An 8,695-nucleotide genomic window follows, 5' to 3' on the forward strand; every position below is an offset into this window, starting at 1 on the left:
GGTGTGTTGGTAGTGTCCCTAAGGCTATGAAAGCTGATTAGCACCTTCACTTCCAACAAGACATCCTGTGGGTGTTCTGGGGTCCCATGGAGAAGGCTAGCTCAGGGTTTGGTCACAGGACAGCTTCTTCCTTGAATAAGTTCTTCCTTTTCTTTTTAAAGGTGAATCTAAATTTATTTCACAGGCATTGATGTTTTGCTTGTATGTATGTCTGTGTGAGGGTGCCAGATCACCTGGAACAGGAGTTACAGACAGTCGTGAGCTGATATGTGGGTGCTAGGGAATTGAACTCAGGGCCTCTGGAAGTGCCACCAGTGCTCTTAACCACCAAGTACTAATAAGTACTTTCTATGACAATTGTCACATTTTGTTTTTGAAACGGGGTCTCACTATGGAACCCTGGCTGGCCTCAAACTCAGTATGTAGCTAGAAATGGCCTTGGACTCCTGATGTGATTGTCAGGTCCCCAGACTTCTGGGAATGTAAGCACAGGTGGAGGCCAGAGGACAACTTATGAGAGTCGGTTCTTCCCTTTCACCATGTGGGTCTAGGAGATCAGACTTGGTCTCTGCTCTTGGATTTTTGAGCTGAGGTCTTGCTATGGAGTCTAAGTTGTCCTAGAACTTATGACTTTCCTGCCTCAGCCGCCCCATTTCTGTGCTCTTATTTCTGCTCCTCACTGTACTCTCACATCTTGTGTGTCTTTGGGTTCTCCATTTGAGAAGGCTACCAAGGCTGGACAGATGGCTCAGTGGTTAAGAACACTGACTGCTCTACCAAAGATCCTGGGTTCAAATCCTAGCAACCACATGGTGGCAGAGAGGGAGAGAGAGAGAGAGAGAGAGAGAGAGAGAGAGAGAGAGGTAGAGAGAGAGTGAGGTAGAGAGAGCAAGGTAGAGAAAGAGAGAGAGGGAGAGAGAGAGAGAGAGAGGGAGGGAGAGGGAGAGAGGGGGAGAGAGAGGGAGAGAGAGAGAAGGAGAGGGAGAGAGAGAGAGAGAGAGAGAGAGAGAGAGAGAGAGAGAGAGAGAGAGAGAGAGAGAGAGAGAGAGAGAGAGAGAGAAGTCTTCATATCTGGGCAGACACATCCATCTATCCTCTTATTCCCCATTATTTGAATAAGTGATCCTGAACCTGCTGGATGACATTAGCCATGGCACAGGCCCTGTTTGGCCCTGAGCGACTGTTTCTGTCCAATATCCAAAACATCTTCTAGCCTACAGCAACTCTCTCCTTGAGGTGAGGTGGGAGCAAAGACAATGTCTGGCCAATCTCAGAGTCTCCAGTGCTCACCCAGGACAGGTGCTCAGTGGGTGCTTCCTGAACATCATTAGACGGTCTGGGGCTCAGTCTACAGGTTCTGTGGCTTTAAGCAGGAGGGCCAATGGCCTTGCTGTGTGTGGAGCCCACTGAGTGGGGAAAGGCTGGCATGGACTCCTATCTGACTAAATTCTCGGCTGTTCCATACATTCAAGGACTTTCCCCATGTCTACCACTTATCTGCTTTATCCCACACTCAGTGGAGAGTGAACCATGAACAGGGTGCTTGGGGCAACACAGGAAACTCACAGACCTTGGTTATTCGATCATTTTAATGTGCCAGACCAATAGAAAGGAAGGATGGAGCACACAGGAACACCTGTGTTTGCAGGATGGAGGGCAGATTTTCACAGCCTTGGGCATGCATGTATCTCCTGTGTAATTAGGCAAATAAATACATAAATACCACAGCACAGTCAGACTTAGGGGGTGGGGGGAATCACAGGCCACAGGGGACCATGCTTTAACAACAGTCAGAGGCTTTAAATACAGGGGCTGAACCTTCTCACTTTATACAAAACTTATATATTAAAAGTAAGGATATCACGGTTTATACATGCAAGCAGCTTTGGTCAGAGCAAATGAACAAGGGAGGTGGAGCCATGCACAGGAAGGGCTTGCTTATCTACTGTCCATCTTCTTCATCCTCACAAAGTCAGCTGGGATCATAGAATAAAGCAGCTGGTCTCGGTAAGATACTGAAAAGTCCTGTCTGGTGTCCTTAAGGGCCTCCAGGACCTCTGTGGGCAGGGAAGAAGCCCTACAGCTGAGAACACTTGAAACCTTGGAAGGAACCAGCCTGGACTGGATGGGGAGGGACATCTATTGGGTCAGATAGAGGAGGGAGCTGCATGCAGCCAGACCAGGTGAGTGTGATGTGCTGTCTGAACCCAGGTCCCTAGAGAGCAGGAGAAATCACAGAGAAAACCACTTTTGCAAGCAAAGCTGAGGATGGCAAGTCAAACCTGTGTTTCTCACAACTGTGTAAAAGCCCATTCCCCTCAGAACTGGCTAGCACTGCTGGGATCACACTGCAGAAACCGGACAATGGATGGTCGCTCTTGGCACCTTTGTTGAATTCATCCAGGGACATTTTGCCTGAGGAATGGAAGAGGGAGACTTAGGATTAGCCAGTGCTCTGATTAAGGTCTGGAACCCTCTGGAAAATGGACAATGTCCAGTCTCCTCTCTCTCTCTCTCTCTCTCTCTCTCTCTCTCTCTCTCTCTCTCTCTCTCTCTCTCTCTCTCTCTCTCTCTCTCTCTCTCACCCTGTCTCTCTCTCTCTCTCACCCTCTCTCTCTCTCTCTCTCTCTCTCTCTCTCTCTCTCTCTCACACACACACACACACACACACAGCGATGTATGCCATTTTGAGGCACACAAGTGGTCAGAGGACAACTTGTAAGAGCTGGTTCTCCTTTCAAGGTGTAGGTAGTCGGGATTGAGCATTAGTAATGAGGTTAGGTTTGGTAATGAACACTGTGGCCTGAAGTAAGCTGATAGCCCTACCTAGAGGCCTGGAGAGCCACCACGATCTGTGGCAGCTGGGGGAGACACGACAAATTATGGCTGCAGGTCATATTGCATTTCTGTTACTGTGATAAAAATCCCCTGACTAAAAGCAACTTAAGGGAGGAAGTTTTCTTTGGTTTACTTCTAGGTTACAATTCATCACTTCAGGAAGTCAAGGCTTTAAAACCTCACAGGGCAGAGAGAATGGAGGTATGAGCACCTGGCTCATAATGATACTCTGCACTTTTTTCTGATGCTCTTCTCTTCCCTTTATTACACTGTTCAGGCCCCCTGTCTAGAGTATAGTACTGGGATTTCCCACATCAATTAACCAACAACACAACCCCCAACAGGCATGCTCATAGACTTCCATGATCTAGATGGATGGTTCTCAGCCTTCCTAATGCTGTGACCCTTTAATGCAGTTCCTTGTTTTGTAGTGACCCTCAACCATAAGATTATTTTCACTGCTACTTCATAACCGTAATTACACTATTGTTATGAATCTGAATATGAATATCTGTGTTTTCTGTTGGTCTTAAGCTACCTCTGGGAAAAGTTCATTTGATTCCCCAAAGGGGTTAGAACCCAGAGGTTGAGAACCACTGATTTAGATAATTCTTCAGTAAGATTCTTCTGAGCTGAGCAGTTTTGGCACACATCTTTAATCCCAGTACTCAGGAGGCAGACTAGTGGATCTCTGAGTTTGAAGCCAACGTGGTCTAAACAGCAAGTTCCAGGACAGCCAGTGCTACATAGAGAAACCTTGTCTCTAAAAAACAAACCAACAAGCAAAATAGACTCCTCTAGAGCTGGGAGATGGCTCAGCAATTAAGAGCAGTTGCTGCTTTTGCAGAAGGTCCTGGATAAAGTCCCCAGCATCCATAGGGCGGTTCCCAATCATTTGTAACTCCAGTTCCAGGACCACTCAGTGCCCTTTTCTGGCCTCTAAAATATCATACAAACATACATTCAGCTAAATGCTAATGTAGAAAATAAATACTAAATCTAAAATTAAAAAAAAAAAAAAAGACTTCTGAGGTGATTCTAAACTGAGTCACGTTGACATTAAAACTTTCACACCGCCCCCAAGTGTAGACTCTTGCCAGCTTCGGGTGTTGAGAGCTATCCACCTTTGCTGTCCTATTCTTGTTCTATTCTGTACCAGTTTCTCTGACAGCCCAGACTTCTCATCTCTTGAGTGTCAAGTGGCCCCTGGCTTACAGGGCAGAGTATGTGCTCAATGGCCTCCATTGTGAGACACAAACAATTGGACAAGTGCACAGTGGGGACGCAGTCTCCACTCTAAAACTGGTGAAGTTCCTGGCTTTGACAATCAGAAACAATGGCCTTCCATGTTAAGTGTGCCACCAACATAGTGCTACTTTAGACTCACACCCACACAAGTGGGCTTATCCCCATTTCACGGAGAAGAAAGGCAGGCCTGGGAAGTGGGCATCCTCAGTTTTGTCTGTTGGAACACAAGCCTCTGTGTCAGAGTACACAAGAGAGTAAAGAACACTTTAGAAAATGGCTGAAAGGCAGCACCAGGCAAGAGGCTGCATTACTTTGTGTGCGGACATGTTTTGAAAAGCATTTCCTTCCTGTCTGGAAAGCTTTTTTGCTGTCTACAGTTCCACAGGAGCCTTGAGTCCCGCTGAGCCCGGTCCTCAGCTCATCTGCACAGAGCACTGGAGGCTGTTCACTGCTCTTTCCTGTGCATTAGCTTACATTCAATCTCAGTGGGACCCGGGGAACCTTTCATGCTTTAATGCTGCATTTCCTGTTGGAACAAAACCCAACCAGTCTTAGCTCTACAAAGCCACAGACTGGCAGAATCAACTCACCATGCAGCTACCTCACCCTTGCTGAGGTCCTGTGAGAAACTCAGCCAAGGCACAGCAGGACCTCTCACCACCTCACCTCCTCCTGAGACCTGCCGCTTTGCAGCTGTGGTAGAACCTCAGAGTCCTAGGTACAATGAGGCTCAGTGGCTTCTATGTTTGATGAGCCCCATGAGTATCCGGGGAACCTCACATCCCTGGATGATGGCGTGGACGGCCATTTAGAATGTCGAGACTCAAAGCCCCTTGATTCAGTGTCTCACCTCTCAGCCACCAGTGTGACCTTCCTCCCCTCTGCATATATACTTGTGGAAATAGTAAGACCACTGTTTCTGTCAACATGTGTGCTAGCTAATTTTATGTCAGCTTGACACAAGTTATAGTTATCAGGAAAGAGTGAGCCTCAGTTGGGAAAATGTCTGTATAAAATGTCTGCAGGAAAACCTGTAGGGCAATGTTCTCTCTCTCTCTCTCTCTCTCTCTCTCTCTCTCTCTCTCTCTCTCTCTCTCTCTCTCTCTCTCTCTCTCTCCCTCCCTCTCTCTCTCTCATTCATTCTCTCTCTCTCTCTCTCTCTCTCTCTCTCTCTCTCTCTCTCTCTCTCTCTCTCTGTCCCTGTCTCTCAACCTCCCTCCCTCTCTCCTTCCTTTCCTCCCTTTTGTTTTGTTTTGTTTATTGAAACAGGGTTCCTCTATGTAACAGCCTGGCTGTTCTAGAACTCACTTTTTAGACCAGGTCAGCCTTGAACTCACAGAGTGCCTCCTGTCTCCTATGAGCCCCGATTAAAGACATGTGCCACCATGCCTGACCAGAGGGTATTTTCTTAACTAATGATTGATGGAGGAGAGCCCAGCCCAGTATAGGTGGTACAACCCTGGGCTAGTGATCCTGAATTCTATAAGAAAGAAGGCTGAGCAAGCCATGGGGAGCAAGCCAGTAAGTAGCAACCCTTTCATGGTCTCTGTATCAGCTCCTGCCTTCAGATTCCTGCCCTGTTTGAGTCCTGCCCTCACTGCTTTTGATGATGAACTGTTATATGGAAACTGTGAGTGAATAAACCCTTTCCTCCCCAAGTTGCTTGTGGCCATGGTGTGTCATCAGAGCAATGGAAACCCTAACTCAGACAACAGGGATGAAGCCTACAGCTCAGAGGGTCTACTGACAATGCCCATGGTTATAGAGCCCTAGGAAGGGTGCAGGATGCAGGCTAGGTGTACCTGGCCCTGAATTCTAGTCTCCCTCCCTCAATCAGAGCTGAATCAAGTGGGCTGGAAAAGGGCAGGCCTGCATAGGGAAGAGGGTATATCCCAAACACCTCTGTGCCATCAACAATTTCACAGGCTCATTTACTTCTCTCTCCCAACCCCCACCCCCTCTCCCAATCCCCTCCTCCATCCCCACCTGCTCACTCCTGCCATGTTTCCTACCATCTTTCTTTGTGTCCATCTGTCTGAAGACCTTGTCTGTTCGCTTCTTGGGCATGGACTTGTCCCCGGGCATCCTCATCACGGAGGGCACCATCTTGTAGATGGCCTGCAAAGGGGCATCTGTGAGTGTGCTCTGGAGGATGGAGGGTGGGTTATGGTTCTCGCTCTGCTAACCAAGGAGCATGGACAGGGCTGAGTCAGGACCCTTCTCTCATCACAACAAGTCTCACAGACAAGGTGCTGGGCAAAGGGAGCCAGGAAAGTTTAAGTGACGTTCAAGAGCACAGGATACAGTTGGGGTGTGGAAGAATGGAGGGCTCCTTGGTTCAGATTAGAGGGGAGGTTGTGGGTCAAAGCGTCTGTCTGAAAGGAAGATCTTTGGTGGGGAGCTGGGAAATCCTGGAGGGAAGGTCAAAGGGGAAATACATTGAGCCCTGCCCACCCATGGGTCCTGAATCTGCAGATCCAAAAAACTCCAGGTGGGAAATGGTCTAGAAAATGAAACTGGAGATACACAGACAGTTTCTTGTTATTTCCCAAATAATACAAATTATTATTAACATCTATAGCCATTGTCTTAGTCACTGTATATAACTACTTATTTTATGGATGTATGTAATTATTTATTTGGGAGAGATGATCTCACATGGAATTCAGAGGACAACTTGTGGAAGCTCGTCCTCTTTTCCTACCATGTGGGTCTTAGGGATCGAACTCAGGCTGCCAGGCTTGGTAGCATTCACCTTTAACCATAGAGTCAGCTCACTGGACCAAATACAGAGATGGTTTAGAGCATGGAGCAGGAAGGATGCAGGGTGCACATAAGCATCGCTCCTGTGAAGAACTGACTGCTGACTCATCCTTTACTGTGTCGTTCTGATTTCTATACGAAGCCCTACAGACAGCTAATGTGTGTGTATGCTATACATGTGTGTGCAGATGAACACCCACCCGTGCAGAGGCCAAACAGGAATCCCGGTGTTCACAATATTCCCTTTACTCTCTCATTGAACCCGGCCGGGGCTTAACATTGTAGCTAGGCTGCCTGCTCAGCAAGCTTCTGGGACTCACTTGTCCCCTAGTTCTAGGGTTTCAGGCATGCTCAGCCACTACTGGCTTTTCCATGGGTGCTGGGATCAGAACTCAGGTCCTCATGCTGGGTATCAAGTGTTCTTCCCCACTGAGCCACTTTCCCAGTTCTTGCTTTGACAATTCTTAATCACCTATCTGAGCCTCAGATCTCATTAGAGGTTTTTTGTTTTGTTTTGTTTTGTTTTGTTTAAACTGTGTGAATAAACCTGATGGATGAGCTCAGCTGGGGCCTGATGTCCAGCAAGCAATCGATAGATGCTTGGCTTTTATCGTTACTCTCTGCAAAGACATACAGTCCTTTAGTACACCAGGTAGCAAGTGGGCAGAGGAATGACCTGGTGTATGAGGGCGGGGATGGGGTCTTGGATCCCTGCATTCCCCATGCTCCAGGCCCTGTCAAGTGCAGGTACCTGCACTATCTCCAGCATTTCACTGCAGCTGATGTAGACATTGCTGTCTAGGTCAGACATGCTGAAGGCCCACTTGAACTTCTGTTCCAGCTTGTCCCGAGAGGTCATGCTCAGAGCAATGATGAACACTCGGAAGTCGATGGTGTTGTCGCTGTTGGTGTCAAAGGTGTGGAAGACATGTTCAGCGAACTTGGATGTATCTCTGTAGGGGAAGAAGTTGGCCTAGATCTTGAAATTGTCCACAGTCAGGTGGCCAGTAGGACACTCATTGAGGAAGCCCTTGTACCACTCCTGAAGCTCATGGTCGGTGAACTCCCTGTGTTTCCGCAGGTGCTGCAACACCTCAGGACCCAGCTTGCTGTTCTGCTTGCCCATGGCAGCTGGCAGTGGAGACTAAACCTGCAAGGCCAAGACACAAGGTGAGCTGTGGGTACCTGAAACCCCAAGTCTGGCTTCCTATCACACCCTACTACCATGCTGGCTAAGCAATATCCTCTGTATGTCCAGTGCCATCTATTACAGCAGTGGTTCTCAGCCTTCCTAAAGCTGCAACCCCTTAAAACAGTTCCTCATGTTGTGGTGAACTCCCAGCTATAAAGTCATTTTCATTGCTACTTCATAAGTGTAATTTTGCTTTGGTTATGAATCATAATGTAAATATGTGATAGGCAGGAGGGTCTTAGGTAACTCCCTGTGAAAGGGTCATTTGATCCTCAAAGGGGTTATGATAACACAGGTTGAGATCTTCTGGGACAGAAGAACTCTAGACCATGATAGTGCAAGCTCTGACTTTTAGCATTTCCAGGATGTCTCTCCTCAGGAGGTACAAAATGGTTCTATATAACATGGCAAAACCCAGAACACTCTAGGAAAGACAGAAAGAATATCTTTGTATGGCTAAATACAGTTTACTTGGAGCATGCATGCAGAATCGTGGTATAAAGGGACAGGGAGAGACAACCTAAAATCAGTGGAATGAAGCATTGTCAAATGTCCTGTAAGGGTTAAACAAGAAGCAGGATCGAGACAAACCCCTCAGCTCATCAGCTTGGGGCAAAGGGGTCTCATGGACCCAATCCTGACTCCTCGCTTTGA

General features: G+C 47.6%; 1 pseudogene; it reads right to left on the minus strand.

Annotated features, from left to right (window-relative positions):
* Positions 1 to 2,318: 2,318 nt before the first annotated feature.
* Positions 2,319 to 8,021, minus strand: Gm6838 (annotated as a pseudogene).
* Positions 8,022 to 8,695: the final 674 nt, after the last annotated feature.

Source organism: Mus musculus, chromosome 12 (genome assembly GCF_000001635.26).
Source record: "Mus musculus strain C57BL/6J chromosome 12, GRCm38.p6 C57BL/6J".
Classification (NCBI taxonomy): Eukaryota; Metazoa; Chordata; class Mammalia; order Rodentia; family Muridae; genus Mus; species Mus musculus.